The 10566-nt window shown below is 43.2% G+C and overlaps 1 long non-coding RNA gene across 1 annotated transcript; it reads left to right on the top strand.

The window, feature by feature from the left end:
- The first annotated feature begins 1054 nt into the window (after positions 1–1054).
- Positions 1055–5824, top strand: LOC147362964 (uncharacterized). The gene is made up of 2 exons (XR_015136638.1): positions 1055–1289; positions 4099–5824. It is a non-coding gene; the product is annotated as an uncharacterized LOC147362964 (long non-coding RNA).
- The last annotated feature ends 4742 nt before the right edge of the window (positions 5825–10566 follow it).

The following is a 10566-nucleotide window of genomic DNA, read 5'->3' as shown; positions in this document are numbered from 1 at the left end:
AAAAGACTATGAAACAGACTAAAAGTTTGAGAAAGAAATACAGGGAAAATATAGGTAAACAAAGCACAGAGGGCGTGGAAAGGATGGGCTCCTGGGGTGGGGGCCCCGTTGGCCTCAGTCTCCACTTTCTCTGAAGGGCAAAGAAGGATGCAAGATGGGTGAGGACTGGGCGTCTCAGGAGAAAGTAACTACCCACCTCTGTCCTTTCTGACCCTGACTGGCAGAGGAAGGAGGATGGGAGTCTGGACGGCAGTGAGGGTGCAGAATTACAGGCTGGGCCTGCTGAATAGGGAGGCCTGAAGGGCTACCGGGCAGACTTAGGCTTCCAGCTGAAACTGGAAATCATAAACCCACCTGGTCAGAGTAAAGGCCTAAAGAGATTCCAATTTAATTGGTCTGGTTTTTAACTTGGGTATCAGGAATTTTAAAAGCTGCCCCTTGTTAAACCACAAGGTCCTACTATATAGCATAAGGAAGGAACTATGCTCAATATCTTGAGACAAACCATAATGGGAAACAATATAAAAAAGACAGTATCTGTATGTATAACTGAGTCACTTTGCTGGATAGCAGAAAGTAACGCAACATTGCAAATCAACTGTACATCAATAAACTAAAAATTAAAATAAATGAATGAATAAATATGTATAAATGAAAGAAAAAGAAAAAGCTGCCCCAGTGATTCTAATATGCAACCATGGTTGGGTATTGCTGGGGTCAAAAAGTACCTTTATGGGAATTCCCTGGCAGTCCAGTGGTTAAGACTCCATGCTTAACCAATGCAGGGGGCCCAGGTTTGATCCCTGGTCAGGGAAATGAGATCCTGTAAGCCACACTGCAAAGACAAAAAATAAAGTACATTTTGCATACGGAGACCCCAAACCTAGTTGGGAGGATAAAGAGAGGCTTGGCAGTTCTGACTGAAGCCTCAGTGTCCTGTGGGGGTGTGGACATACCCCCAAGTCACAAGAGGACAGATTCCTGCCTTGTTCTGCCCTTTGGTCAGGATCTGAATTCCTTTCCTGCCTTAAGTTAAAACACAGAAAGTTTCCCTGACAGAGAGACCCAGGAGCCCCTGGAATGGCAGTAGAATGCCAGGCTGAGGAATATGACAGTAGTTAGGGCAAACAATATGCTTTTCCGCTTAAGAACCAAGCCCTCGGCCTGGCTCACTCAGAGTATGTGTGTGTTTCAGGATGCCTATTCAACTGAAAAACAAAAGCGGCTCTGAGACCAGAGTGGAGGTTTGAACAAGTGACCAGGATGACTCATGCTGCTTGGCTGCAGAGGTCAGGAGGCTGCCACCCCTAGTGGGCGGGGTGTGGGCGGGGCCTGGGCAGGAAGTGCTGCAGGTACAGTGGCTCCTGTGAACTTCCCACTTGGGCAGGCTGCCTTTTGGGTCAAGCAAATATTTTTACAAAAATTAAGACAAAAAATGTAACTTTCCAAAAAAAAAAAAAAATGTAACTTTCCGCTTACGGCTGCAAATTTCTGGTGGAAGCACACTAGCTGAAGCAAGGATGAGGCCAATGTCTCTTACAAAGCCCTGGGGATGTTCACATAAAGATCAGGTTATCAACATTAGGTCAGAAACTGACCTTTTTCAACACAGGCTCCAGTGGGAACAAGAGAAGGGCTGCCTAGCATGGATGCCCCTGTGAGGGGTCAGGAGGTAGGAACAGCCCAGAGGAGCACATTTAATGGACACTTTCAATATGCAGGTTTTGAGACATGAAGGAAACATTGAACCTATGCTGCCCATCGCATATGTTGCCATATGTGGCTGGTGAGCATGTGAAATGTGGCTGGTTTGAATTAGATGTCAAATGGACACCAGATTTCAAAGATGTAGTATAGAGGGAGAAAAATGTGTGAAATAGCTCATTAATCATTTATTGATACTTTTTTATACTGACTACACAGTTGAAATAATCATATTTGAACATAGTAACCTGTGTTATTAAAATTAATTTCACCTGTTTCATTTTACTTTTTAAAATGTAGCTATTAGCAAAGTTGAAATCACATTTGTGGCTTCCCTGATATTTCTGTTGGACAGTGCTGGCATATGCCCTTCACCCAATGAAGTTTTATTGGACACCTACTTTGCCCAAGGAAGCGTGAAGGTACAAAGCCATATAATATTAATAATGGCTCCAGTTTTTACAAGGCTGACTACTTGCCAGGCACTTTGCACTGATTTAGTAACTTGCCCTAGTTAAGAAAGCGCACTGACTTCCAGAACCCACATTATTAACCAATTGGCCAAACTACCTTCCTGATGGTAAAGACCTTGGGGTCCAGTTGGGGTACATCACAGATGCCTGCCCTGACATCATAAAGAGACTTTCACACAGCCGAGAATATCCAAGTTAAAAACTTACCCTCAGGATCATGTACATTTTAGATGTTTTTTTTTTAGCATAATTGAAACACACAGCCATCTAGCTGCATTCTCTTTCCCTTTGTTTTTTAACAAAGATTGCCAAACGTTTTTGACATGCTGGTCAGAGGAAGAGGTTCAGGATGTGACTGAGGAAAGAACAGTTGTTCTCCACTTGGCTGCCCAGTGCAATAAGCTGGGGAGCTTGGGGCAGTGCTGACACCTGGGCCCCATCCTTAGAGATTCTGATGTAATTAGCCTGGTTTCGGGTCTGGGTTTGGGGTTTTTTTTAAGCTGCTCAGGCGGAGGGGGGGTAGGTTCTAATGTGTAATCGTGGATGAGAATCACTGGAGTAAAAAGTTAACTGGTCCATATGGAGGTTGGATCTCCCGACCCCAGGCTCTCTCATTTGTTTGCTTCTGGTTCATTCTGCCCACCGGACCAGCTGAAGGTGTGCCCATGTCCTGAACTCATGACAGTGGGCTGCTGGGGTGACCGGAGCTCAGTACAAGAAAGGGGACAAAGCCCTAGAGCTTTGTAAAGCCTGAGCATTTTGACTTGGACTTTTTCTGAACTCGTGCATTTTTTAAATACAGCTACCCTTGGGCAACTCTATTCCACTGTATTTACTGCTCAAGTTTTATGTATTTATAAATCTATACCCACATACACATATGCTAGTGGATGAAATCAGCAGGAAGTTGTGGAAAGTACACTGGACAGAAAGCCAAGAGTACTTGCAAAGAGTAGTAAATAAGCTTCAGAGATTTACTGCACAGTGTAGTAAACAGTAGACAACAGTATTGTTTTATAATCCTCATATCTAATGAGATATCATAACTTAATGTCCAACCACTAAAAATAAAGGATAATTATGTATCATTACAGAGATGCTAATTATTACTGCAATGGCAATCATTACAATATATAAAGGTACCAAATTAACATGTTGAACACCTTAAATTTACACAGTCACACAGTGTTATATGTCACATATATTTCAATTGGAAAAAAATTTTTAAAAAGCCAAGAGCACTCCTTTCCAATTCAGTCTGCCACTTCAGAGATCTTAATTTCCCCATCTGTAAAATGGGTACGAGTTGGCTTAGGCAGGCCTAAGACCTCTTCTTTTTCCAGTAGTCATGTATGGATGTGAGAGTTGGACTGTAAAGAAAGCTGAGCGCCGAAGAATTGATGCTTTCGAATTGTGGTGTTGGAGAAGACTCTTGAGAGTCCCTTGTACTGCAAGGAGATCCAACCAGTCTATCCTAAAGGAAATCAGTCCTGAATGTTCATTGGAAGGACTGATGTTGAAGCTGAAATTTTGGTACTTTGACCACCTGATGCGAAGAGCTGACTCATTGGAAAAGACCCTGATGCTGGAAAAGATGGAAGGCAAGAGGAGAAGGAGATGACAGAGGACAAGATGGTTAGATGGCATCACCGACTCAATGGACATGAGTTTGGGTAAACTCTGGGAGTTGGTGATGGACAGTGAGGCCTGGCGTGCTGCAGTCTAGTTCAGTTCAGTTCAGTTGCTCAGTCAGGTCCGACTCTTTGCGATCCCATGAACTGCAGCACGCCAGGCCTCCCTGTCCATCATCAACTCCCGGAGTTTACCCAAACTCATGTCCATTGAGTTGGTGATGCCATCTAACCATCTCATCCTCTGTTGTCCCCTTCTCCTCCTGTCTTCAATCGTTCCCAACATCAAGGTCTTTTCAAATGAGTCAGCTCTTCGCATCAGGTGGCCAAAATATTGGAGTTTGCTGCAGTCCATGGGGTTGCAAGGAGTTGGACACGACTGAGCAACTGAACTGAACTGAACTGAAGACCTCTTCCAGTGTTGAAATTCCAGAATTCTATTTATTTGGCTGTGCCATGTGGCATGGGAACTCTTAACTGTGGCATGTGGGATCTAGTTCCCTGACCAGGGATGGAACCCCAGGTCCCCGAATTGGGAGCTCAAAGTCTTAGCCACTGGACTACTAGGGAAGTCCCCATTCCAGAATTCTAGATTGAGGGCAGACTCTGCCTTAAATTCTGTGTCTGATTCCCCAGGGCAAGTCCCCTCTCTACAGCAGATCCTGTGCTGTTGGCCATGATGGCGATATCACCTATGAAACAAAAATTTCCCTCTGTATCCTATCATGCTTATCCCACACTTCCCACCCCCACCCTCCTCATGTAAATTAGCCTGGGGACTCAGATCGAGAAACTTTGATCTCTTTATCTGGAGGCATAAAGATAGCATTGCAAAGCCTGTGGCTAGTGTGGAGGTGGCATGGTTCTGCATGCTTCACATTTTTCTGGCAAGTTTTATTCCTACCATATTCTCAGAGCAGGGACTTTCCTCCAAGACCCTGGGGAAACTGGTGATGGAATGTAGGGAAGAACAAGGACAGGGTGGGGGAGTCTTTTTGGAAAGGAAACATCAGCAAATTCTGATATGCAAAGATTTGAAAAACTGTTCACTTCAAGGTCACTCAGAAAGAACAAGGGACTGAGCTGTGGACTTGGTTCTCCCACTGTATCATTTGAAAAACGATGTTTCATGTTTCCAAGCATTAGGTGCCAAAAGGCCTCTCTCCAAACCCCCGAGTCCCATTCTGGGGCCCTCCAGCCCACCATCTGTCTGCACGCTGCCAGTGCGTGCTCTGAAATGAACATCTGACCATGTTCCTCCCTAGCTTAGAATCAGTCCCCAGCTTGACTCCTACCAGACCACCTCCATGACCAATAGAAAAAAAATCAGTAAAATCTAAGTTCTTCTCCACGTCCTTTGAAGCCCTTCACAATCTGGTCCCAGACTACAATTGTTATTCCATCTCATGTAGATCTGTGCCTTTCTCCTACTCTCCAGCCCACCGAACCTGTTGACCTCCTACTGTCCCGTGTGCCATATTCCCCTCTGGGCAGCATGAGCTCCAGCAGGACGGACAGTGGCTGGACCACCCCAGCTGTGTCCACCCTCCAGCACCCATCCCGGTTCTTGGGACACAGGCTCAGTTAAGGTCTGCTGCCTAAATAACCAGCTAACTGAGCTATCATGTAAATTAAGGCCCCTGGACAAGACAATTCCTAAATTCTCTTCTGGCACTAGCTTCTGAGAACTGTTCCCCTGGGCCGAGCTCAAACCTGCTTAGAATTTGACCCAGTTCATACTAACAGTCACTGCAGTTTCCAATCCAGAAAAAATAGAGACAAGTGGTCTGACAAAGGGTTTGAAAGGTTTTTGTTTATTTTTAGTAAAGCATAAAAATGTTTAGTAAATCCTCTGGTTGCATAACAACGTGAATGTACTTAATGCCACTGAACTGTACGCTTAAAAATGGTTAAGACAGTAATTTTATGTTACATGTCTTTCACCACCATTTTTTCAAAAGGACCATTCTGAATGTTCAGTTGCTACCATAATGCCTCCTAAAGAAAATGGAGAAAGAGAAGATTCCTGGTCTAACAAAATGTTCAAGTATGATGATACTCAGAGTACCTTAATACCACTAATTTCCAGAAGTTTCAGCTGTCATGCAGCCCATATCTAAGAAATAAGCAAAAATAGCCTCTTAAGTGACCACAATAAATGTCACTAGACTAATTAAAGAGCTGATTTTATGAGGTCGGCAATCTCTACTTCATGGTCAAGGAAATTGAGGCTTAGAAAGGGTAGCTTGTCTAAATTTATACAGCTGGCCAGTTAAAGAACTAAGATTCAATACTACTTCAGGTGTGGAAAGATTTTTAAAAGAAAAAAAAATTCAAGTTCATGCTGTTTCCATTTCACCATGGTTTGACTTCCTGGACGCTGTAATATTTATAATGTCTTCCTTATATCACTTGGTTTGGTTTTTATTTCATTTTGTGCCATTTTTATTGAGGTATAGTTGATTTACCATATTATATTCTTTTCAGGTGTACAACTTAGTGATTCAAAATGTTTATAGATTACACTCCATTTAAAGTTATTGTAAAATACTGGCTACATTCCCTATACAATATATCCTTGTTGCTTATTTATTTTATACATAGTAGTTTGTATGGTTTTTGTTTTGTTTCCCCAAAACAACTTTGACTGCCTGATCCAAATAGGACTTTACTGGAAGGAGACTAGGGGCTCAGAGAACTGAAGGAACGGCTAACAAACAGGGCCAGACTGGCAGGAACCAGGCAGCTAGGGGACCTTCTCTCTAGAATGCAATGGTTCATGTGACACACACTTGAGCTTGCCAGGCACAGAGACTCTCTATTTAGGTTTCAAATTCTCAGGAAGGAGAATCTGGTTTCCTGCCTGGGTTAGGTGTCTCCAGATCTATCAATTAGCTCTGCCAGGGAAATGGAGTTCTGGACCCCAGACTTGGCCACTGGAGCTCATCCTGGGTGCTGGCTCTCTTCTCAGAGAAGTTCGGGGAGTCCCTGTGGGCTAGGCAGACCTCTAGGTGTGTCCCTAGAAGGAAATTTTCTGGAGGAGGGAAGAAGGCATCAGGAGTGCCCTGTCACCCCAAGAGGCCCCCGTGGAAATAGGCTCTGAACTATATAGGCTCTGAACTATATAAATTCAGCCTAAGCTCTGCATATTGTTCCATTCACGGTTTCATCATTATTTGGAGTTACAAACTTTGGCAGCATATCTGCAATTTTAACCTCAGCGGACTTTTCAAAAACTGTTAAAATTCATCTCACCTGTGCCAAGGTGTCTCCTCTGGGGTTTGCCTTCCAAAGGCACCCTAGGGGGTTTAGAGGGTCAGAGGGTTGCTTAGGGGAGGAAGAAATGAAGGCCTACTACAATCTAGAAAGCTCAGAGCTGGCTGGGTGGCAGGCTGTGTTCATTCTCCAGGAACCCCGGAGGGCTCTCTGAAAAAGACAATTAATATGTATTTCATGCATTTGACTCCATTTAGCTGTGTGTGTTTGGGCCCATTGCATAGAAACCTGCCCCCACAGCCAGTCTCGTCTAGCAATAACCAAGCCTGGCCTAAATTCTAAAACTCATTTAAGGTTATCAGAACCATTAACTCTATCTCAAGTTCAGCTTATAGACACAGATCACTAACTACATTAAATGGCCAGCCTTTCAAAGTCATGAAGGCCTGTGAGTGAACCTGCAGCAGCAGCAACTACCCTTGTACAACACCTTACTGCCGGTTCAACTGCATGTCTCTACGATCCTGAGAAAGCTGTTATTACAACTACTGAAGGATGAGAAAAATGAGACACAGAGGAGTTCTAACTTGGCCCTAGAACAGAATCTTGGGGAATCCCAGACAAAATAGGGACTTGACTTCAGTCATCTGACCTCAGAGTATGTTACCTAATGATTGTCTACCTTTACACAGAGGGGCTGACCTCTCCATACAAAGGTACCTTTAAAGACTGCATCGGATTAGTTTCTCTGCCCAAGAAAATAGTGTCACCCTTTCCCTGTGTTCTGATTGCAAGAACAGCTGAGCTGGAGCAGATCCTGTTGACCATTTGTTGCCAAATCTCGGATTACACTGTAGACAAGAGGGGTTTTCTAGGACTACGTTAAAGTGAGTATAGTTAAGGTAAGGGTTTCAGGACCATGAACTAGAGAGAACCTTATTCTAAACCTCAGGATTGAAATCCAAAACCAGTTTTTGCTTTTGCCTGTTAGGTGTCAATCAAAACTTAGTTCAGCTTCAGTGCTTATACACAAGGTCTTCAGTGTTCTTTATGGATTGATGATTGTCTGGCCTCTCCGTCACCCCTGGGCGTGAGAGATGAGTGAAAGTGGCATGGAAGTGGGTAAGATTTGGGGAGACAGAAAAGCAGCCTCTTCGTGGTTCTGATCTGTGTTTTACAAACTCTGGGTCAAGCTTCACTGATGGGCTAAGTCAATTTACTAAGATTGATACTATTTTATTTTTAAAAAACTTTTGACCACACCATGCAGGATCTTAGTTCCCTGGCCAGGGATTGAACCCAGGCCCCAGAGATGAAGGTGCTGAGTCCTAACCACTGGACCACCAGGTACTTCCCTAAAATAATTTTTTAAAATAAACATTTTTGAGAGTAGTGGCTTGAAATGTAAAACCCTCCCCCCCCTCCTTTTTTTTTTTTACAACAAGTCAGTTTAAAAAAAAAGTTTAAAAGCCACTGGCTAGGTGGATTGAGAGCTGAAATGCCTAGGTTTATAATCCTCTGCATTTTATACTAGGTTTCAGCTGTCAGGAAATATCATGGGGGTTATTTAAAACTTGCCATGTAGAAGCATGAAGCCAAAACCAAAAGCTGGAAAGAAAAGATTTAGAAACTTGGTTTTAAAAATATTCCTAAATTTCCTGCATTAAAAAGTATAAAAAAGAGGGTTTCCTTGGTGGCTCGGTGGTAAAGAATCCACCAGCCAATGCAGGAGACACGGGCTGGATCCCTGGTCAGAGAAGATCTCACATGCCGTGGAGCAACTAAACTCATGGGCCACAACTATTGAGCCTGTGTTCTGGAGCCCAGGAGCGGCAACTACTGGAGCCTGCGTGCCATAGAGCCCATGCTCCACAGCCAGAGAAGCCACTGCAATGAGAAGCCTGCACAGCACAACTAGAGAAAAGTCCAGGAACCAACGGAGACACAGCACAGCCAAAAATAAATAAATAAAAATTAATTAATTAATTAAATTATTTTTTAAAAGTATAAAATAGAATTGAAAGGTAAAAAACAAATTGAAGAAAATACTTGCACACACATTTCAGAGTCAATGTTCTTAATATAAAAATGACTATACTAATATAACACTGTAAATCAACTATACTTCAATAAAATACTTTTTTTTAATGGTTATACATAAAAGTCTGCATTTTCCAATAGAAGGAAAAAGGGCAGAGGCAAATCATTCAAAAAAGGGAGAGAAATATAAAGATGTCCAACTTCACCAATAATGTTACTTAAAACAAAATATTTTTTCACCTCCCAGTGTTTTTTAAATACCCAGTTTTGTCAAAGATGTAAGAATATAAAAGGCATCACATACAGCTGGTGGGACTATAATTAGATAAACTGGAGGAAAAATTGGCAATCCCCACCAGAAGCCTTGAATATCATGTACCCTTTGACTCAATAATTCCTCTTCAAATAATTTATCTCAAGGAAACAATGATGGGTGTGTTCAAGGTTGCTACAATAGTAGAAACTTGGAAAACACCCTAACTGTCCAACAATAGAAACGTTAAGATCTCCTTTGCGTAAAAACTGAAATAAATAACGTGCATAGCAGAGTGTCCTAGTTAAGTCCAGCCTGGGCTTAGAGTCTGGGCCATTTGTGGGGCTGGAAGGCTGATAACTCCTCTGGAATTCATTTCCCTGAGCTGACAGGTGAAGGCAGGAGGAAGGAGAAGTAAAAGTGAAGTTGCTCAGTCGTGTCTGACTCTTCGTGACCCCGTGGACTGTGGCCCACCAGGCTCCTCCGTCCATGGGATTCTCCAGGCACGAATACTGGAGTGGGTTGCCATTTCTTTCTCCAGGGGATCTTCCCGACCCAGGGATTGAACCCAGGTTTTCCACATTGCAGGCAGGCGCTTTAACCTCTGAGCCACCAGGGAAACCCTGGAGATAGTTAGAAGGCTACAGCAATAACCCAGGCAGAAGGCAGTAACTTGGACCAGGATGATGGCAGAGGAAATGGTAAGAAGTGTTCATATCCTAGATAAATTTTGAAGGTAAACTGGCAGGATCTGCTAATGGATGGGTGAGATGTTGGTTTATGTGTGTTTGTGTGTGAGTGTGTGTGTGTACATGGGAACCCCACTTCATCCCAAGTGAATCAGATCGTCTGCATGCAGATAGTTCATATTTCTTAAAAGCTTCCCAAGGAGATGCTAACCAGGGTTGAAAACCACAGCTCTACATTGGTCATAGGTTATAGGAGACGCTCTTCTTTAATCTTTATTTTCTATAATAAAAGTTGTCATCACCGGGAAGGACATTTTAAACAAAACATCTCTCCTCCCCCACTCTGGGATATAAAATATGGGTAAGATAACAATCACAGGGCTTTATTTTAGTATCTCCCATTGCCAAATTCCTACCATCCTTCCATGGCTAGCAGACATGCTACCTCCTCTCTGGAGTCCCTTTAGCTCCCCCAAGCCCCTGCGATGGCTCATTTTTGCTTATTCATTTTTGGAGCGTAGTTCTCCAGATTTTGTGCGTGGAGCTTGCATTTTGACTGG

This window comes from Bos grunniens, chromosome 11 (assembly GCF_055505025.1).
Source record: "Bos grunniens cultivar Pamir isolate PY7600 chromosome 11, Bosgru_T2T1.0, whole genome shotgun sequence".
Classification (NCBI taxonomy): Eukaryota; Metazoa; Chordata; class Mammalia; order Artiodactyla; family Bovidae; genus Bos; species Bos grunniens.
This window is presented reverse-complemented; position numbering and strand designations above follow the sequence as displayed.